The sequence below is a fragment of the Plecotus auritus genome (genome assembly GCF_963455305.1).
Source record: "Plecotus auritus genome assembly, chromosome: 4".
Classification (NCBI taxonomy): Eukaryota; Metazoa; Chordata; class Mammalia; order Chiroptera; family Vespertilionidae; genus Plecotus; species Plecotus auritus.
The window spans coordinates 96,240,021-96,262,486 of record NC_137775.1 but is presented as its reverse complement, the minus strand read 5'-3'; the positions used below and the strand labels follow the sequence as shown (position 1 = coordinate 96,262,486).

At 54.5% G+C, this 22,466-nt stretch overlaps 1 long non-coding RNA gene across 1 annotated transcript in view; it reads left to right on the top strand.

The window, feature by feature from the left end:
• The window catches only part of LOC308246140, a 35,262-nt gene extending 21,405 nt beyond the window's left edge, over positions 1 to 13,857 (top strand). Inside the window, exons 2-4 of the long non-coding RNA XR_013960371.1 lie at positions 4,867 to 4,979; positions 10,561 to 10,684; positions 13,487 to 13,857. This is a non-coding gene — a long non-coding RNA (uncharacterized lncRNA). The remainder of the gene's footprint in view (positions 1 to 4,866; positions 4,980 to 10,560; positions 10,685 to 13,486) is intronic.
• Positions 13,858 to 22,466: the final 8,609 nt, after the last annotated feature.

Genomic DNA, 22,466 nt, shown 5'->3' with positions numbered 1-22,466 from the left:
AGTGGCAGATGGCGATGAGGTTGGGGTGGGCGGGTGGGTGGGGGGAGAAGTGGGGAGCCCGTGGCCCTTCCTGCCCTCAAGGGCACCCGGGCCCCGTGAGCTGGCCCACAGGAGCCCTTGTCCGGCCAGTGGCAGAGATGGGGGAGATCAGGCTACCACCATCCCCAGGTCCCTGGCAGCGGAGTCTCGCTGCTGAGGCCGGGTTTCACCCCCGCTGGGGGCGGGGCTGGAATTGGGCAGCCGACTTCTCTCTGGCTCCCCCATTATGGCTTGACATCAGCATCTAGATTGCAGGTTACTCTGCTTTTATCCAAAGTGGTCCTTAAGGGAGATGGATTTCTGATTGAAATCCAGTCAATTGGTACGGAGGCTCGCAGGGCGCAGCATGAGGACACTTCTGGGGAAATTGCCCGGGTCCGAGAGGGGTGCGGGGGAGGGGACAGGAGCCCGGGACCCTGCGCACAGCCATGAAGCCGGTGAACAAGCGCCCTTGGTTGGTATTGGTTGGTATCCACAGGGTTCCCGACTGAGACTCCGCTCTGCCCTCCCTGCTCCTGGGGCTCCATGGAGCCCCAAACCTCCAGCGGGACCTCCCGAGGTCGCTGCCTCAGCCTCTAGCATCCAGACAGTGTGTGGCTAACGAACCCCAGGAGGGTACCCAAGTCAGTGAGATGGGGGTGTCTGTTTTGGGCGGTGAAAGAAGATGGTCTGCAGTGGGTCATGTGGTCGTCTGTCCAGATGTGCATTAGTGGTGACCATCCCCCTACTGTACCCAGGGTTTACTAGCCAACAGGGAGAGGTCATTGTCCCCGCAGAACACGCCTGGCCGAGGACGGTCCTGCCATTGGTGCCTGGCAGAGGGGCTTCCCCCACCTTTGGCAGTGTGCCCACATTTCTGGTATCTGCCTCCCCTCTTGGCTAGTGCCTCCTCTGCCAGCCCAGCCCTCCTAACCATCAACTGAGGAGCCCAGGGAGGCATCTCTGACCTGCCCCACCCCCATTTCTTCACATCATCCTATAAGTCCTTGATGTCAAGTCCTGGAGTCTACATACAGCCTTCCCCCACTAGCAGATCCTGGCTTAAAATGCACATTCTCTTGTTGGGGTGGGGGTGGGGGGGCAACACTTTGAACTTCCAGTGGAGGCGTTTATCAGCCCAACAGGCAGCTGGGGGACTAGGTGTGAGGGGCTCCTGGAAGGAAGCAAAGGCTCAGAAAGGTGAAGGATGGCAAATGCCCGCGCTTCCCCATCGCTCAGAGAGAATGGGAGAGAGTATGGTGGGGAAGAAACATGGAGACTGGAGACCAGAGGGTAACACATTCCTGGTATTCCAAAAAGGTCCGGAGCCCACTCCGCCTGCTCCTCCTGGGTCAGCAAGCGCACATACATCATCTGAGTCCACTCTGGAACTTGCCAGAGAAGAACATATTTTTTTAAAGGAATCCAAGCTGCCGCAGGAGCAGATGGTGCTGTGGGGGCAGCCAAGGGCAGGAAAGGGCACCGGCTTGCAAGTGGGGAGCCCTGGGGCTTTGCCCCACCCCTGCCCTCACCACCTGTGAGACTGTGGGCAAGTCACACCCCGTGCTGGCCCAGGTTCTCTGGTGAAGAATGAGGGGGTCCCCTGCAGGGAATGGGGTGAGCTGAGGCCTCGCTCCCCTGAAGTGCTGAGGACGGACACTACCCTGGCCAGCAGGAAGATTTATTTCCTAGGTATTTGTCCGTTTGGCTGCTGACAGCGGGGAAGTCTTCTGGGCCAGCAGTGGCCACCGCTGTGCTCACCCTCTGTCGCAGCTGTTTGCCTGACTGACTTATTCAGTGGCCTTGCTGGCTGTGGCTGGGTCCCTGCGGCCTCCTGCCCATTTGCATCTGCCTCTGCCTCTCCCTATGGTCACAGCCCTAAGGGTGGGGGCGATGAGATCAGAACATCCATCATCACTCACCACTCGGGTTTGGACAGGATCTTAAGAGCCACCTGGGCCAACTGTCACCTGGTGCTTTGGGCCCTTCCGGAAGCTCCACCACCCAGCGAGGCTCACAGCCTTTCGCTAACCCACTCTCAGAAAGTGGACCCTTTTCTAGAGCCCACATCTAGTCTCTGGTACCATCTCCCCTGTTCCAGCTCTTGCCCTTGGGGCAGCACATAGAAGAGTGAGCTTCACAGGAGCCACAGGACAGCCTTCTGGTATTTCAGGGCAGCCTTCCTGTACGTACCCCACACCGTCATCTGGGGGTGAACCTGCCCAGTGTCCTCAGAGCTCTGACGAGCACCGACCAGCTTCCAGTCTGACGCACAGCCTCCAATCTTCAGGAGGCCATAGCCTTTCTAGGTCCCAAAACAATGACTAAGAAATCACATGGGCATGTGGGACTGCTGGTCTAGGCTGCTGGTCTAGAAACATCCTCACGGGTGCATGGGTTTAGTCAAGCTGACCGGGAAGAGGATCTTTCCAGTTCTCTCTGAAACAGCTCTCTTGTCCTTTCTCTCAGAGTGTGGGGTCATTGGTGTTCCAAGGAGGGCTGCGGCCTGCTCCTGTGCCCCCAACCTCCACGGGGAGGGAGAAAGAGACGAGTGGGAGAGAATGCTCTTCAATTCTCCCCTCCCCCACCCAGCCAACCTGGGGGAACGGGGTCAAGTGGGCAGGTGACCTTGGGAAGCTACCTCAGCATCTCAGACCAGGCCCTCCCATGATTCTTCTGACCCCCAGCACCCCATGGTTCTCCTGACCCCCAGCACCCCATTGTTCTCCTGACCCCCCAGCACCCCGTCGTTCTCCTGACCCCCAGCACCCCATTGTTCTCCTGACCCCCAGCACCCCGTCGTTCTCCTGACCCCCAGCACCCCCATGGTTCTCCTGACCCCCAGCACCCCGTCGTTCTCCTGACCTCCAGCACCCCCATGGTTCTCCTGACCCCCCAGCACCCCCATGGTTCTCCTGACCCCCCAGCATCCCCATGGTTCTCCTGACCCCCCAGCACCCCGTCGTTCTCCTGACCCCCAGCACCCCCATGGTTCTCTTGACCCCAAGAAGATGTTATTGGAGGGGCCTGTCTTCACTAGCAAAGTGCGCCTCCCATCTAGTCCTCCTCCACCCGCCCAGCTCTTAGTTTATCATTAACTCTGGAACTGACTTTGAAATTATGGAGGACCATGTTGTCCCCGCTCCTCCCCCAGCATCTCTTATGGTCCCCGAGGGGACGTGAGTGGATAATGCCAGATACACAAATATGCTGTGAAAATTCTGTGGCTTTGCCAGCTTTGCTGCTTGGCAGGGGGAGGAAATTAGCTGTAAGAAGCCGCTGTCACCTCCCCTGAAAGCCTCCAATGCAGACCTTCAGAGGGACTCCTGGATCCCTTCCTCTGCTCTCCCCACTCCTGGCCACCTCCCTGGAGACCTCTGTCTTCATGTCCCCTGCAGGACACTGGCCTCCTTCCCACCCGGTCCTGTGACATCACTGATGGGGATTATTAATATCCCCCAGACTTGGGAGGCAGAGGGGGTGGGAGGCCACAGGCACACAAGGACGCTGTTTCTGGCTTCTCCCTAAGCAATTAGCTTGAATGGTAGGAGAAGCAGTGGTAGGAGAAGCAGGTGGGAGTCCATTTTCATTCTCCTAGAATTACTGGGAGAGAGAGGGTTATTTGGAAGTTTCTCAGAGGTGAAAGGGATTCATTGGCCTTCAAATAAAAGGATCAGTGGGTATCTGGCCTTTCCTTTTCCTCTCCTGAGGAGAACCAAGGGCTAAAACCCTTAAGTGACTACCCCCCAGCAACAGCTGCACTTAGGCAAAAAATAGACTCAGGCTGTGGCTGGGGTGATGGAAGGGGCTGGTTTTAATCCTCCCTCACCTTCCCCCAACTGGCTAACAAGCTGGCCTCCGGCTTCCTCGCTGGCTTCGAGTGCAAAGAACATAACTCAATCATGTGGCAGATGTGATATAATGTTCATTGAACTGAGTGGGTTAGGTTCTCTTGCTAACTTGCTGTGTGACCTCTGACAAGTCACCAAACCTCTCTGGGCTTCAGGTATTTTGTATCTAAAAGGAGAATGTTGAGATGAGTGTGCCATTCCTGGGAGGCAGGAGTGTTTTATAACTGTGACCCAAACACACTTCCTGCCATGTCCACCAGGCGAAGTGATGTGCTGTCTGCTGCAGCCTCACTCGCTGACCATGTTATTACAAGGAAAGTTTTACAACCAAAGGGATAATCATGACTTTTCACAACTGTTATCTCTGTGATTTAAAACCTTGTCAATAAAATGGATTCTTACCAATATATCTTTTTACTTCTTTAAAATTCACTAATACCCCCACCCTCCTCGGAGAGACGGTGGGATATAGTGGTGAAACTTGAGCTCAGGAATCTGACTACTTAGATATGAATCCAGGCTTGGCCACTTACCAGCTGTGTAACCTTGAGCATATTCCTGAACCTCTCTGTGCCTCAGTTTCCTCATCTGTAAAGTGGGGGGGAATGATTTGTCACAAGGTGTGACCTGAAGGGCTGAAGCTTAGCAAATGTATACCTGGTAAGTGTTGGGTGTATAACTGCAATGGCAGACTGCCTTTAACTGCTTCTCGGGGAAGGTGGGCTCCTGTGTTTGTCACTGGGTCCCGAGTCTGCTAGAGTGATCCATTAGGAACACAGGCTCCCGGAAAGCCCGAGGAGCACCCTCAGGATGATGTTTAAGGTCCCTTCCAGCTAGAGTGTTGGGGTGGATGTGTGTGTGTTCCTGGTTAACAGGATATTCTGGTTAACCCCTTGCTTTTAGTTTCATTCCCCTTGTAGCTGAAAATGTATTTGAAATGCACAAACCCCTTTCCTTGCTCTAGTCAGCTGGGTCATTAATCGTCCTTTCTGTGCAGGCCTTGAGGTGTGATTGGAAAGAGCCGGGCCGGGCCGAGAGAAGGCTGCAACTGCCTCCACCCCTGGCTTCTGCATTTCTCGGAGGCGGTCACGGTACCTGGGGGATCACACGGTAGGCTGAGGGCTCCAAGTGAGCTTTGTAAACTAGCACCCAAAAGTGTGCATCACCCTCACTAGGAAGCCCATTTCCAGGACGAGAAGTCCCCGCATTCCAGATCTACCAGTGGAGGTGGGGGGCGGGGGGGAGGAAGGGAGGCCCAGAGGACAGCGGCCTAAGCGTGCTGAGCCTGGAACTTCACCCCAAGGAATGGAATGTTGTTTTGTTTCTTTTGTTCGTTCTTTTCTGATCTTGCTTTATCCTGAAGTCAAAACACAAATCCACGTAATGGACAGTCCTGTGCACTGACACTCTAGGCAGGATGTGTGTGCATAAAAGTGCAGTGCGTGCTGCGCGTCTACGTGGGGCCCAGCGCTGACCCGGGTTTTGCAGAGTTCATCCTCACGCCCAGTCAATGCTGCATCCTCACACCCCGGTCAACGCCACATGCTTTTTGGATGTAGATGTTCATTCACTGGACAAGAATTTATGGAAAAACAGCCAGATTTCATTCTAGGGGCTGGGAGTCAGCTGTGCACAGAACAACAAGGTCTGTGTCCTCCTGGAAGCCACAATGAGGCGAAGGGACGGGTACTACATGGAGAGACAAGAGGGGGATGCGGTGTGATGAGTGCTGGGGTTGAGGTGTGAGGAGTGCTGGGGATGCGGTGTGATGAGTGCTGGGGATGAGGTGTGATGAGTGCTGGGGATGAGGTGTGATGAGTGCTGGGGATGAGGTGTGATGAGTGCTGGGGATGAGGTGTGATGAGTGCTGGGGATGCGGTGTGATGAGTGCTGGGGATGAGGTGTGATGAGTGCTGGGGATGAGGTGTGATGAGTGCTGGGGATGAGGTGTGATGAGTGCTGGGGATGAGGTGTGATGAGTGCTGGGGATGAGGTGTGATGAGTCCTGGGGATGCAGTGTGGTGAGTGCTGGGGATGCGGTGTGATGAGTGAGGCGGGAAGAGGACGGTTGGGATGGGTAGTGACCGGGGGGCGAGGGTACTTCCTCGGGATGGTCAGGACAGGGAAGATTCTGCTAAATGGGCATCTTTATGTAACAGATTGTCGTAAGTCCCTTCTCTCTCTCTCTCTCTCTCTCTCTCTCTCTCTCTCTCTCTCTTTAAAATATATTTTTGTTGCTTTCAGAGAGGAAGGGAGAGGGAGAGAGAGACAGAAGCATCAATGATGAAAGAGAATCATTGATTGGCTGCCTCCTGCACGCCCCACACTGGGGATCAAATTCGCAACCTGGGCATGTGCCCTGACCAGGAATCGAACCGTGATCTACCGGTTCATAGGTTGACACTCAACCGCTGAGCTATGTGGACCGGGCAGTCCCTTATCTTTGATAGAAACTCTACCAGCACACATAATAATAATGACAGCAGTTAACAATTACTCAGCACTCACTGGTGCTACACCCGTTCTGAATGGTTTACAGGAATCTATTCATCTACTCTCCCAACACTCCCATCAGGAGGGCAGTATTACCCCCGCTTTACAGACGAGGAAACTGAGGTACAGAGAGGTTAAGGAAGCTGATAGAATGGGACTGGGGCTTGAGGGTCCTGACGGATTTATGAATTCTGTTGCTTTGGGGGCTACAGTATAAGTATTTTAACTGTCACTTGAATAGTTACACTCCATTAAGTAGACTTCATTCAATTTGACCCATTTTCCAAACGCATTTGGTAATTGTCGGTTTTATTTCATTTTAGTGAACAGGGCTTCCCCTGGGGACTGGGAAGCTGGTGGTTCTCGGAGGTTTGTGGCTCCCAGAGCGGTGGTGCGGAGGGGGGTGGGGGGCGGGGGGGGGCGGGTCGTCCACAAAGCCGAGGGATAGGAAAGCTGCAGAGGCAGCGGAGGGCAGTGGGCCCAGGCCACTTTGTAGATCGAGACAGTGAGTCCCCGAGAGGGCATGAGGGCACACACATCACACTTTGGATCCCCATTCCTCTAGCCTCTGTCACATTTTAAGGAGCATGTCAGATTCTATTACGGGTAACCAGGCACAGTGTTCAAACACCGTTTTGGCCTATTCACCCAGGGACACAACAGCTTTGGAGGCAGCGAGCTTGCCGATTTGTTGCCATTTGCAAAGATGGGTACGCCAAGCCTGGGCTTTCTGTAAACAAATGAGAAAGTAATAGCGTGGCCCCACCTGCATCCTGGAGCACCGCGCTTCCACTGTAATGAAGCTTGCTACGCAAGGCCATTTCGATGGCTTGTCAAACATGCTGCAGCCCATGGCTAAACATGGAAATGTGCCGCCGTTCGCGGGGCACCTGCCGCCTGCGGACGGGGCTGCCAAGCAGCTGGCCCGGCTCCCGGGCCTGACAACATGTGCACACAACACTGAAATATCAAGGTCAGACGTCACCAGGTGATCCACTGAGGCACATGAAGAGTAATAACAGTACAGCCATCCAGGACCCCCTACAGACACCAAAGTCCACCCCTGCTCAAGTTCCTTCTTTAAAAGTGTGTAGTATTTGCATATAACCCATGCACATCTTCCCCTATATTTGAAGTCATCTCTAGTTTACTTACAAAACCTCATTCAGTGTAAATGCTAGGTAAGTAGTTATGCCGTATAGTTCAGGGATCAAGCAATCTCCGATCAGTCAAATATGAATATGCTGGACCTGTGGTGACAGTTAATCAGTGTTTACCATACACAGGGTGCTGAGTATGTTCTGCCTGCTCCTCATAGCCACCCTCTGTCCTCTTCCTCCCTGTGGAGGCTGACCTTTATGGATTGCATGATTGCATCCCTGGGCTCCCGTGACCTCGGCGGGCTGGCATTGCCCAATGGGGGGCAGCACTAGGGGACGAAGGATGGGAGGGAGCACGGAGAGGCAGGCTTTGGGGATGGGATGCAGTGGCTGCTGGCTCAGTGCCCCTGGTGCTGTCTCGCCCCTCTCCTGCAGCACGGCTCTGCCTCCAGGCTCCGGACCACTCCCTCCCCTGCCCCTCAAGGACCAGGGTGCTAACAGTGCGAACATCCCTTGTTGTTTTATTCAACTCTGCCCACATCTTTGCAAACAGCTCATCTCCTCAGTGGTTTCCTGCCAGGACTCAGATGCCCACAACAGACTAAGCTACGCCTTTGCAGATACGCTGTCCCTCCTCCTCACAACTGCCAGGTACGGGCTGTTAGCCCCATTTACAGATGAGGAAACTGAGGCTCAACCTGCCCAAGGCTGAGCAGGTGGCAGAATTTGAATCCAGTTTGTCAGTCAAGAGAGATAAGCTCTTAATCACTGCCTCACCTGCTGGAGAGGAAGAGCGACTCCAGTCCTGTTCACCTTCAGGCACCTTCAGGATTGGCTCCTGTCGTGCAATCACTAAACATGCAATTGTTAGTAAACATTTATGGAGCACCTACAATGAGCAGGACATGGGGCTAGGCACTGGGACTTGGCGATGAACAATGGCTCCTCTTTCTGGAGGCGACCGCAGCCTGGTCCCCGGACGCCTTGTTCTCAATCTTGGTGGCATATTAGCGTCACCGGGCGAAGCACACAGAATCCATGCCCTGCTGCCCTTCCTATTACATCTGAACCCCTGGTGATGAAGCCCGGGCTTTCATGTTTGAGGAAACTCCCCTGGTGAGTCCAGTCAATGCCGAGGTTGAGGGCTGGAGTCAGGGCCACACTTGAGTGCCACGGGGGGTCAGAGAAGGCTGAGAGGACCAGCCAAGCTGGTCGGAACGGGGCTGGCCTTGGAGGGTTTGGAAAGATGGAAGCTGGGAGGGGTGAGCCGTCAAGGCTGGGAGAATAACTGGCTGGCAGATCTGTGATAATTCATTCAACACGCACTACTGGGACAGCAACTCGAACTCAAGCAATCTGTGCAGTTCACATGCAGAGATGGTCCTTCTGGTTCCCCTCAGCAGAAGCTTCCTCTGGGCTCCGGAGAGAGCTGGGCGTCGGGAGCCATCCACACACCTGCCTGCCCCTTAGGCCAGGGCCAGGGCCATGTCTGGGGGAGCTGCTGTCTGTGCTGGGACATGGCAGGGCCAGGTCTGGGGGAGCTGCTGTCTGTGCTGGGACAGGGCAGGGCCATGTCTGGGGGAGCTGCTGTCTGTGCTGGGACAGGGCAGGGCCAGGTCTGGGGGAGCTGCTATCTGTGCTGGGACAGGGCCAGGGCCAGGTCTGTGGGAGCTGCTGTCTGTGCTGGGACAGGCCAGGGCCAGGTCTGGGGGAGCTGCTGTCTGTGCTGGGACAGGTCTGGGGGAGCTGCTATCTGTGCTGGGACAGGTCAGGGCCAGGTCTGGGGAGTTGCTGTTAGTGCTGGGCCAGGGCCAGGGACCAGGGTATGTCGCTGACATGACCTCCATCAGCCCCCGCCCCCACCACAACCTGGACTCCAGGACTCTCACTGGCTCTTTATACTTCCTCCAGGACAGTGGTTCTCAACCTTTCTAATGCTGCGACCCTTTAATACAGTTCCTCATGTTGTGGTGACCCCCAACCATAAAATTATTTTCGTTGCTACTTCATAACTGTAATTTTGCTACTGTTATGAATCGTAATGTAAATATCTGTGTTTTCCAATGGTCTTAGGCTCTACAATGTCGCGACCTACAGGTTGAGAACCGCTATCAGGGTCACCTAAGACCATTGGAAAACACAAATATTTACATTACGATTCATAACAGTAGCAAAATTAAAGTTATGAAGTAGCAACAAAAATAATTTTATGGTTGGGCGTCACCACAACATGAGGAACTGTATTTAAGGGTCGCGGCATTAGAAAGGTTGAGAACCACTGCTCTAGGACCTTTAATTATCTAACTGGATGCCCACCTCCCCGGAGGATGAAAGGCATTACTGAGTACAGTAGTGCTCCCTTATCTGTGATTTTGCTCACTGTGGTGTCAGTTACCTGCAGTCTATTACAGTCTGAAAATATTAAATGGAAAATTCCAGAAATAAACAATTCATAAATTTTAAATTGTGTGCCCTTCTGAGTAGCGTGATGAAATCTCATGCGGGGCTGTGAATCATGCCTTTGTCAAGTGTATCCACAATGTATACGATCCCGGCTCATTAGTCACTTAGCATCTCAGTTATCACAGAGAGAAAGAGAGAGAGACCGCATCCACATAACTTTATTACAATATATTGTTATAATTTTATTTTATATTCTATTTTATTGTTCTGGTTTTTTAATCTTCGCCCAAGGATATGTTTTTTTAATTGATTTTGGAGAGAGAGGAAGGGAGAGAAGGAAAAAGAGAAACATCGATCAGTTGCCACCTGTATGTGCCTCGTCAGGAGATGGGATCTGAAACCTGGGTATATGCCCTGACAGGATTCGAACCTGAAACCTTTTGGTGTATGTATCCACCTGGCCAAGGAGTATTCTATTTTATCATTAGTTATTGTTAATCTCTTATTGTAGCTAATTTATAAATTAAACTTTACTATAGGTGTGTACGTATAAGAAAAAAATTAGTATATATAAACTGTCCCCAAATTATGATGGTTTGACTTAACGATTGTACAGCTTTAAGATCGTGCAAAAGCAGCACAATCAGGTTCAGCAGAAAGCATACTTCATATTCTGAACTTTGATCTTTCCCCAGGCTGGCAATCTGCTGTAGGACACTCTTTCATGACGCTGGACGGCGGCCGCTCCTGGCAGCCCTGTGACACCCTAGCACTGTGTTGCCGGCTTTTTGAGGCTATTGTGTTTTGAGCACCGATAAGGTAGGGTAGCTAAGCTGTGATGTTCAGTAGGGTAGGTGTATTAAAGGCCTTTTCAGCTTAATGATGGATTTATCAGCACGTCACCCCATCATAAAGCAAGGAGCATCTGTATAGAATTTGGCATTATCCTAGTTTCGGGCACCCACTGGGGGTCTGAGAGCGTATCCTTATAGATAAGGGGGCGACTGTACATAGAACACCAATGGTGCCATCCCTAGAGCCCCCATGAGGCTAAAGTCTTATTATAGGAAATTAGTGAGTGATACCCAGGAAGAAGGCAGGCCCCTCCTCAGGGAGCCCCAGTCTGAGGGAGACACAGCCCTGTCCTCAGGGAGCCCCAGTCTCAGGGGGACACAGCCCTGTCCTCAGGGAGCCCCAGTCTGAGGGGGACACAGCCCTGTCATCAGGGAGCCCCAGTCTGAGGGGGGACACAGCCCTGTCCTCAGGGAGCCCCAGTCTGAGGGGAACATGGCCCCCTCTTCAGGGAGCCCCAGTCTGAGGGAGACACAGCCCTGTCATCAGGGAGCCCCAGTCTCAGGGGGACACAGCCCTGTCCTCAGGGAGCCCCAGTCTGATGGAGACACAGCCCTGTCCTCAGGGAGCCCCAGTCTCAGGGGGACACAGCCTTGTCCTCGGGGAGCCCCAGTCTGAGGGGGACACAGCCCTGTCCTCAGGGAGCCCCAGTCTGAGGGGAGACACAGCCCTGTCCTCGGGGAGCCCCAGTCTGAGGGGGACACAGCCCTGTCCTCAGGGAGCCCCAGTCTGAGGGGACACAGCCCTGTCCTCAGGGAGACCCAGTCTGAGGGGGACACAGCCCTGTCCTCGGGGAGCCCCAGTCTGAGGGGGACACAGCCCTATCCTCAGGGAGCCCCAGTCTGAGGGAGACACAGCCCTGTCCTCAGGGAGCCCCAGTCTGAGGGGAACACGGCCCCCTCCTCAGGGAGCCCCAGTCTGATGGAGACACAGCCCTGTCCTCAGGGAGCCCAGTCTGAGGGGGACACGGCCCTGCCTCAGGGAGCCCCAGTCTAAGAGGCCACGGCCCTGCCTCAGTGAGCCCCAGTCTAAGAGGCCACGGCCCTGTCCTTGGGGAGCCCTGCATGGAAACAGTGGAAAAGCAGAGCCCTGCCTGGAACCCTGCCTCTATGCCTGGCGTCCTGACCCTTTTTGCCCAGCTCTGCCCCTGCTTCGGTCTTGCCTCCACCAACGGGCTGCTTGTGGCCTCCTCAGATGCCTGCACCTGAGTGTGCAGGTGCCTGAGACAGGGCCCAACACAGTGGTTCAGAGTTTGGACCCTGGAGTCACAGTCTGGGCAAATTGCCTAGCCTCGCTGGGCCTCGGTTTTCACACCTGCTAAATGGGATGATAATATTTCATGTGGTGGCCCAGGAACCAGGATTTTAAAATTAGCTCCACAGGTGGATCAGATGTCCCTGAAATCTGAAGCATCTGCCGGGGAGGGGACGGGCAGGGTCGTGGACCTGTTTGGGTGCATCAGACCTGCTGACAGCAGACCTCTGACCTCTCACCCTTCACGCTGAACTCCCGAGGAGAACTCTGGGGCTCCGCCTCACCTCGCGTTGTGCATGATCCCCCACAGCCTCCTGTGTGACAAGGAGCCCTGGCATCCCCATCACGGAGCCGAGTCCCTCCTTAGGAGGCAGGCACAATGGGTGTGTGGGCACGAGTGGGCACGTGTGAGAGTGTGCGTGTGCCTGTGTGTCTGCGTGTCTGTGTGTCTCTGGGTCTGTGTGTGCACACGCTCTCTCAGCAGCTGCATCTTCCTGGTGATACAGGGGTTCTGTCCGGTGTTCCTTGTCTGAGTGGCCACAGCTCCCCTCCAAGCTCAGATGACCTCAGCCCTGGCACCCACAGCCAGAGGCCTGCACCCCTACTTCTGGCTGCTGTGCCCCCGGAGCTGGGACTACTTGTCCTTACCTGCTTCCTGCCTGGGCTCTGGAGTCTTCATTTCCTGCTTAGCAGGCCAGCACCGGCCACAGGCTGAGGCAGCAGAACCGGGCCCTGGGAGCAGAGTGGAAGGGCCATGGGTCCACTTTTGACATCTGTCCCCCATCTGGTTCCCTCTGTGTGACTTTGAGGAAAGCAGCTGGTTAATTGCTCTGAGCTTCAGTGTCATTATCTTTAAAATGGGGACATAATAACTATGTCATGAGGTTGTTATGAAGACATGAGAAGTCCAGAGCCCAAGGTCTAATTGGGGGGACAGACTCATCATGAAATTATAATACAACTAGAGGCCTGGTGCACGAAATTCATGCACGGGGGAGCGGGGCGAGGCGGGGGGGAAACCTCAGCCCAGACTGCACCCTCTGGCAATCCGGGGCCCTTCGGGGGATGTCTGACTGCTGGTTTAGGTGGCAGTCAGACATCCCTCTCGCAATCCAGGACCGCCGGCTCCTAACCACTTGCCTGCCTGCCTGATCACCCCTAACTGCTCTGCCTGCCTGCTTGATTGCCCCTAACCACTCGCCTGCCTGCCTGATTGCCCCTAACCACTCTGCCTGCCTGTCTGCCTGATAGCCCCTAACCACCTCTGCCTCTGCCCCCGCTGCTGAGGCTTCATCCGGAATGACGTCCAGAAGGTCATTCAGCTGTCCGGTCTAATTAGCATATTACGCTTTTATTATTATAGATATGGTATGGGCCAATCCGGTCTTAATAACAAAACGCAACATTTATCGAGGGCTTATTCGGTGTCACACACTGGGCTAAGCCTTTACAGGCCTCATTTAATCCCCACACCTATGACATGAAGTGATTTCTGTTATTATACCCATTTCACAGATGACGACACTGAAGCCCAGCGAGGTGAAGTGACTTGCCAAAGGTCACACAGCCAGAAAGTGGCAAAGCTGGGACTTGAGCCCGGGCAGTCATCCCTGGTGTCAGGAAAGGCAGAGGAAGGGGGACACTCTGCCTGATCGGTGAGGATGGAGGACAGCAAAGTCAAGAAGCCTGTCCTAGCCTCTGCTGTTGGGCGGGAGGTGGACATGTCTCCACAAGGCCAAAGACAAAGAGTAGAGGCCTTGCTGCCATCGCCCACCTGTGACGAGCGGCTGGTGGAGGGTGGCCACCCCGAGGCGGGGTAAGGTGGGCTCTCCAGCCCCAGCATCCCTCTTTGCTGAGGTAATAAACCTGCCTTCTTATCCCCCTCCAGAGAGGTTGTTTTGTTACTCCTCGTCCTCCCGTCACCACAGCGCCCATAAGCTGCGCCTTTATGGCCGACAGCTGACACATTGAGCTGGTTAGGGACGCTCCCTCACCCGGTGTTGCCCAGCATCTAAGAGGAGGCCTGGGCCCCATTCTCACTCCTCCTTTGCAGAGATGAGTGGCTTCCTTCTCTTTTAATAGTTCTGTTCCAGGAGCCAGTCCCCTGATCTCTTTTCCAATCTGTGGTTACTGCACTTTATTAATTCTGCAGCCATGTGGTGTGTAAAGGGTTCCTGGGAGCCATGGCTGTGAGGACAGACTCCTGGAAGGTGCTGACTGAATGGGGTGGGGATGGAGCACAGAGGCTCAGTGAGACCACATGTGGGCACACAACGGATATTGAATTCTTCCCAGTGACAACCCTAAGAGGTGCATGACTAGGCCTCTGTGGGGGATAATAATAGGACTCGCCTCTCAGGGTTGTCATTAGGAACCAATGTCATTAGGAACAAGTAAAGCAACTTAGAATAAACAGGGTTCCCACAGCAAGCCCCAGAGTGCTCGCTGTGATGACGGCAGTGGGACAGCGACCACGGCTGAGGCTCAGGGGCCTGGCCGTCCTGGCCCAGGCCGTCTAACCAGGATTTAGGTCCAGGCCTCGCTGGCTTGTTCCCCTATGCTGTTTTGATATCCAAGCCCAGCCCTACATTTCCCCGGGAAAATCAGAGCCTGGAGAGGTGCAGCGACTTCCCCAAGAACACTCAGCAGCCAGGAACCAGCTCATTTAACCCTCACAACTGCCCTGGGCTGTCTCATGAGCCCCATTTTACAGGCGAGGACCATGAGGCCCAACACCCACAGCAGGACTAAGCCCCAGACATGGAGCATAGTGAGCCCAAACCAGCAGAACAGATTCTCTTGACTCACTGTGCTGTGCTCTTTGCACATCTGAAACGAATAAAAAATAGTGTAGAATGTAAACTGCGATTGAAAGATAAAATTTTTTAAAAAACGCTGCATCTCAGCCAGTGCAGGCCTTCCCTTGGGGGCGGGGCTCCTTCTGCTGCGCCCCTTGAGGTGGGGGTAGAAGGAGGGGACAAGGGCATGCCCCACACCCACACTCTCTTTCCACCAGACAGCGACACCCACCCCAGTCTCTCCAGGGTCCTCCATTCTGATGGCTGGGAAGAATCAAAACAGCGAGTTAAAAATGAAAACCCACAGCATTTTCTTCCTAATTCCCTCTGCTCTGGAGGAAGGGGCCGGCGTGTCCGGGAGCTTTCAAGTTGTCGGGAACAGAAGCAGGGCCCTTTCCCCGCTCTTCCTCAGAGTTGAGGCCCTCATGCAAAGTGCTATTATTAGCCTTGCCTTCGCTATCTGCCAAATAGGCTTCCCCTTGAAGAAGTAATTAAATGCGTTATTTGGTGCAAAATAAAGGCATATATCTGCATTTGCAGCCTCAGACACCATCGCATTTGTTCTTGTGGTTTTTTACAGTGGGGAAGTCTACCTCGCATCTAAATAAGGCGATTAGCCCTGGGGGAGGGAGGGCGGGAGGGCAGGGGGCCGGGGCAGGAGGCAGGCCTACTGAGGTCCCGGCAGTCAGTCTGATGAGGTGGTTTGGTTACGGGATTCAAACCCCCACTTGCCACCGCCCCCACACCTCCAGGGGAGCAGAGGTCTTTATTGGAGATAGTGACCACCTTGGGGGCAGGGGCACTTTCCACCTGGGAATGGGGCCCTCGGTCAGCTGGCAGGACTGAGGTGACTGGGTGCGAGCCAGGCAGGACGGGCATCCCCCTTGGTGGCTGGTAGAGAATGGGCATTAGAGGGTGTGGCCCCTGGCCCTGGGGACCTGTACCTGCCAGGGGACCTGATCTTGGCCTCTGGGAGCTCTGCCCCTCTGAGCTGAGGCCTCCCCTCTAAGTCGTACCCACCAGAGCCACAAACAGGCTTCTTACAGCCTCAGCTGGCTCTGTTTCCTAACCCTGCCGGTTTGGTTTGCTAATAGTCTCAAATCCATCTGCTTCTCTAGCAGGCACCAGGGTCCTTTGCAGGTCGGGTTGGAGTGGAGGGTTGTGGCAAGCAGGGGTGTGAGCCCTGACTCCACCATTTCTTGCTCAGTAACCTTGGACTAGGGTTGCCAGATTTAGCAAATCAAAAATACAGGATGCCCATTTGAATTTCATATGCAACATTTGGGATGTACTTTTAAAAATTCCTTGTTTATCTGAAATTCAAACTCAATTGCTCATTCTGTATTTTATCTGGCAACTCTATCTTAAACAAGCTCTTTAACTTCTTAGCTTCCTTCTCTATAAGTGGGGATAATAATAGTACCTACTGTAGAGGTGGTTGTCCTGAGGGTTCAATGAGTTAAAAATGTAAACTACTTAGAACAGGATGATAATAACCATCCACACTCAATTAGTGTATCAGGAAGTGCTTCTTACATTGAACAATGCCTTGCAAAGGCGTTGATGTGCTATTTTTACTGAACCTCCCCTTCCCCACCGCCCCCAACCTTATCAGAGCCAGACAAGTAGCAAAGCCGGGTGGGAAGATGGAGGTTAGACCTAGGGGGACTTCCAGGCCAGAGGGGGTGGGGCACCTGAAACAAGTGACAGGTGGCAGCAGTCCACATACTTCCTTCCTGGGCCGGAGCAGGCAGTTAGTGAGGGTAGAACAGTTACTCCATCCGGAGGGAAAGCAGGAGGGAGGTGATTAGTCTGGGCGGGGTCTGCCAGCCTGCGGAGTCTCAGAAAGAGACACGTGTGCCAAGAGCAGGTGTGCTTGGCAGCGGGGAGGAAGGGAGGAAGGGAGGAAGGACTGGCCACCTAGAAGCTGGTTTGAGGGGTCTTGGGAGGGCGGTTGTTCATTCACTCAGCAAACATCTGCCAGGCAACACTTAGGTACCAAATGCAACCACTAGACACCCAGGAGGGTAGAAGAGCTTGGGTCCAGCTCGCCCCAGCACTCCTCACTGTGTGCTCTGTCTGCAGAGGGTCCTGCCAGCCAGGCCTCAGGCTGCTGTGAGGACAGCCACACCCCCCTGTGCAGGTGGCCCATGCTGCGGCTGGTGAGGACGAGGGGCTGGGGCACAGGTGGCGGGGCTGCAGCGCACAAACAGCCACGGTCTCTACGACGACAATGAGAATGAATGAACTGTGACTACACAAACCATGCAGATGGGCCGCAAAAACACCGCCAGGTCGGCTCAAAGAAGCCAGACACAAAGAATCCATAACCTGATTCTATTCCTGTAAAGTCCAGAAACAGGCCCAGCAACAGCCAGTTGTGTTGAGGGAGCGCACAGCTATAGGAGAAGCAGGAAGCGATTGCCTGGGAGCTCAGGGTGGGAAGCGGGGGGCAGAGGGGGAAGGTCCATGGGGTCATGGGGTCGTTGGGCCCTGGCAATGTCTGGTCCTTGTCAGAGGTGGTGGCTCCCCTGGTGTTTGCTTTAAAATGATTTGTTAAATGAAGCATTTGTTTCATGCACTTTTCTGGACGTGAGATTTATTTGGCAATGAAAAAAGAAAGTATGGGAGAGGAGCCAGGGAGGGTCTACCTTCTTCCAGAGAAAGGCCTCCAGAGAGAAGCTGGAATTGACCTCTCCTTGCCCCCACAAGCTAGAAAGGGAAGCTGGAAAGCAGAGCCGGCCCATCCCTCTGGCGTGCTGTCCCTGGCCCTCTGTCCTGGTCAGCTTCATTAAGATTCCTCCTCAACGCTGCCCTCAGGGTCCACTGAGGCAAAGAGAAACCCAAGAACTTCGCAGACAGCTGGGGTGAGAGAGGAAGATGGGAAGGAAGAAGGAGGGAGGGAGGGAAGGGGAAGGAGAGACGGACGGGCAGCGGGAGGGGGAGAGGCCCAGCATCAGAGAGCGGAGGCAGGTGGGGAGGAGGACCCCACGGAGCCTGGTCTGTATTCCTAGCCAGTCCAGTCTAATGCCAGCTTTTCAAGCCTGCCCCTGCCCCCACACCCCCTCGGGAGCAGAGGTCTTTATTGGAGATTGTGATCACCTGGGGGGACAGGGGGACTTTTCATTAACCCCAGACCTAGTGTCTGCCCTCCCCGAGGGGCTGACCCTGCCGGTAGCCCCCACCTCGGGCTGTGGCCGTGGCAGGTCCCTCTGCCTGTCTTCACCTTAATTCCCGGATGAGTGACATTTAAGGGCAAGCTCTCCATCGGGCCATAACAATTTACAAGCCGCACGCGCATCAGTGGGTTGTGTTGGAGCCTGCTGGGGGGGAGCATCACCCTCTATCACCTGCTGGGGTGAGCGGGTCAAGTGGCACATGGGCCTAACACTGCTGTATTGACACAGCCGGGGAAGTAAAACATTTTACCACCATCCACTTTCATTTCCCGTCACCCTCCCTGTTGGGGAAGCCGCTTCTGACTGGCAGCTGGGAGACATGGCAGCCTTCAAATGCCTTCTTTCCATCCTCCACCTGGGCTCAGCCTCTCAGCCTCTCTGGGCTTGCCGTTCTCCGGGTATTAAATGGGCCTAACAGTTACGTTGTAAGGGTTGTTGTGAAGAACAGAACAAATCATGTTGTCAAAGGCCTGGCCCAGAACCGACGTCTAATAAATGCTGGCAGCAGAGGCACAGCTGGCCAGCCCCCCATCACAAATTCAGGACCCCCTTTCTGTATTGTGGAAGCAGCTGCCTAGGCGGGGGTCCCATTTTTCAGACCTTTTGCATGTTGATGTCCATTAGTTCTCACCAATGGAGCATGCGCAGGGTGTGACACGCCCCGTCCTGGCAGAGACCAAGAATGGGTGCACCTTGCCAGGAGTCTGTCCCTGCTGCTGGCCGAACAAGGAGGAGTCAGTGGTCTTAAAGGGGGGCAGACACGAGAATGAACAAAATTAAAAAGGGTGACAAAATGAAATATTGGTGAACACTGGAACTGGAATATTAAACTGTGAACAATCTAACGCCTTTGAAAACTGTTTATAGTTTCATATAAAGTGAAACACACAATGCTATGCAGCCATTTCCACTTTTACATATTTACTCAGAATAAATAAAAACGTCTGTCCACGCAAAGTCTGTACAAGGATGTCGAGTGGCATTATCCAGAATATTTCAAAGCTAGAACCAACCCAAAGGTTGGTTTATCATCAGATGCATATATAAGCTAGTTGTAATCCTACCAGGTATATAATAAAAGGCTAATATACAAATTGTCCCCTCAACTGGGAGTTCAACCAGGGGGCGGGGCCAGCTGGCCAACCACCCACAGCCCCTTCCCCCAGCTGGTCCCTTCCCCCAATCGGCCCCAATCGGGGCAAGCCAGCCAGACCCCACCTGTGCACAAATTCGTACACTGGGCCTCTAGTCTATTTATGTAATAGAATACTACTCAGCACTAAGAAGAAACAACTAGCAGATACACAATATAAACGAATCTCAACACATTAGGCTAAGTGAAAACAGCCAGACACAAGAGACTACATCATTCATTTCTATGGCCTTCTAGAACAGGCCCTGTCTCTGTCCCTGTCCATCCTTTCGTCTGGGCCTGGTGTCTGGAGAGTCTGTCCGCTCTCTGTGCTGCCACATCCCTCTGGCCGGCCACTCCACTCAGACCCCCTCACCGGGCCTTCCCCACGCCAGGCAGCAAGTCCTGCTGTCCAGCGGAGCTGAGCGCAGCTGGCCAAGCACAGCCCCAGCCTCCGTAGATGCTGACAGGATGATGTCCAGGGACCTGACTTAGCTGTATGGTCCTCTGGAGACTGGTTTATGGGGACCCAAACCACACTGGACTTGAGAACTCCCTCTCCTCCAGGAGTGCTCAGCGGGGAGGTGCCAGCAGCATGGAGGGACTTAGCCTTGGCCTCCATCCTCTCTCTCCCAGCTTTCCCTCTCCATGGGCCTCCTCCTGCTGCCTCCGAGGAGGGAGGAGGGGCAGGGCTGCAAAGAGAGGCAGCGTGGGCCTTCAGGGAGCTCTGTCCTCTCTCCCGGGTGGCCTCTGCCTGCCACAGCGAGCAGGAGGCAGAGGTGGGGTGCAGGCAGCTGAGAATGTATTCACAGTTCTCTGTGGTATTTCCTTCTCCCAGGCTCCCCTAGCCCCTGCCTTGCTTCTTCTGACCCCTCCCCCAATCCCCGACTTTTCACTCTGTCCCCACGGCCCCCCAGGCCCTCCCAGGAGCTCTCACCACACTCATTTCCTCAAAAACTTCCTTTTTTAAAAAAGGTTTTAAATTTTTGTATACAAAGAGCTAGCATTGTTTGTGTGCCTGGGTAGGTGTTCTGCATGACCCACTCCAGGAAGATCGCTTAGTCAGACCCGACAGAACCTGTACCTTTTGGTACCGAGGGGAACACAAGGGTGTGGGTAGAGGCGGTAGATCAGACTGCCAGCGTGAGCGGCTGTGGCAAGAGCGAGGACCCGGCCATGTCAGAGCTGCCGGTGACCCACCTTGTTGTCCAGGATGCAATGAGAAGGGCTCGATCGTTTCTTGGACGAGTCTCCCCGACCCTGGCCCCAGGCTCTTCTCCCTACAACAAGGCCTTACCTCCGATTATCCTGTGGAGGCACTGGGGGTGGAAATTGAAACAACCTCTTTGGAAAAATAGCTCTGCCTCTAACCAGCTACCTGACCACTGAGATAATTCACCTGGGGATTCTGACAGGCACGGCCCTGCTCTCCCTGGACTCCATCTGGGAGACAGACAGACAGACAAGGGCAATGAAATGTTCCTGGGCACCTGGTGCTGTGCGGAGGGGGAGTAGCCCGGAGGGGGAGTGGTCAGTTGCACTGGGACGGGGCCGGGCTCAACAAATGCTGCACCGAGGAGACTAGAGCCGAGCCTTGAAGGAGGCCAGGACTCGGTTGGTGGAGGGAGAGAGCAGAGGGAGGTGCTCCAGAGCAGAGTCTGAGCCTGAGGAATGGCAGGATCCGAGGAGACGGAGGAAGTAGGGGACGGGGTGGGAGGGCCTTGACAGTCCTGCTAAGCAATCTAGACTTTTTTTCTGAGGATGGTGGGAGCCACGGAAGGGAGTTGAACACAGGAGTGACATGATCAGATGTGCCGGTTTCCTCTGCTCCACAATCCTCTTACGTCTGTTTCAACACCTTAGCTGGGTTTCAGCCCCTGGAGCGGTGCCGGACCCACGGCAGCTGCCAGTGCACGATGGATGGGCACCACTCATGTCTCTTTCCTTGTCCTTAGAATCAAGCCCACACTCCGCTTGGTATTAGTGCCCAGCCTCGTGTCACTGCTCCGTCCGCCTGGGCCCTGTGTCTGTACTCCCACCCAGGCCACACACATTTCCCTCTTGCGGAGGGGGGGGTGGGGGGGACTCATCCTCATCAGGAAGGTCCTGGTCACAATATCACTCAGTGTAAAGACACCCCATCGCCGTCATTCCCTCACATATGAAACTTCTCCTTTGCAAGCATTGGACCTCACTTGCCGTATTATATTTGCAGTTTATTTGGAGTCTGTCTGCTCTGCTAGACTAAAACGCAGGCGGGGGCCACGTGGTTTTGTCTTCCGCTGGGTCTCTGAGGCCTGGCATGGAGGCTGGCCCAGGTTCCATAATCATTTGGTGAGAGAACTCTTTAGAACCTCTGCTCAGACCCAGGGATCCCTGAAGGCCCACGCTGCCTCTCTTTCCAGCCCTGCCCCTCCTCCCTCCCGGCTCTGTCCTCCCTCCCGGGTGGCCTCTGCCTGCCACAGTGAGCGGGAGGCAGAGGTGGGGTGCAGGCAGCTGAGAATGTATTCACAGTTCAGCCCCCGCAGGCTCCTCCAAGTGACAGCACCAGTGCTATTGAGCCCAACACTCAGCACTAGAAATCTCCAAGGAAACCCCTGCCAGTCCCCCGGGCTTACGCCTCAAATCCTGACCAGTTGCTTGAAAAAGGCCACTTCTTCTCCTTATCTTTAAAGATATCTCAGTGCCTGCTTTCAATGAAAGATAATGGGGCTCAAACACCAGAGCTGTACGGACACACACACACACACACACACACACACAGCCTGGACACAGCACGGCCTCTACCCTGGAGCTCAGCAGCCTTTTCTGTCCCTCTGCTCTTTTCTGGGCTCATCCATCTCTTCTGCCCAGTCGCTGTCTCTGCACCCACCTGCTTCTGTCTCTGTTTTAGTCTCTGTCAATCTGTGGCTCTTTCCATCTGCCCCTGTAGCCGGCTGTGTCTCTGCTTCTCTCCCTGCCACATTTTATGTCTCTTTTCTGCCTCTGTCTGTTTGTGTCTGTGTCTCTACATCTCGGGTCCTGTCGGGTCTTTGTCTGTGTCACCCCCAGGCTCCAGGGACCTGCCCTCCCTGTATCTCCAGCTCCTAGCAGCCTGCCCCTCTGTGTGCCCCTGGCTCACTCTTAGTAAGCTCTCAAGGCAATGGCAGAAAGAAGAAAGGGAGGGAGCGGGGAACGCGAAGCAAGTGGCAGGGTGTCAGGGAGGAGCAGCACTGACTAAACGTGCAGCTGTCCCTTCTCTCTCCTTGGCAGGAGGGGAGAAGCATGGGCAGGGGAGGCAAGGGAGAGTGGGGTGGAGGGGAGCTGGATGGTGGGGGCCCCGGTGAGGAGCTGGGGGTGGCAGAAGGGGCCTGAAATAAACAGGGAGGGACGTTACCATGACCTCT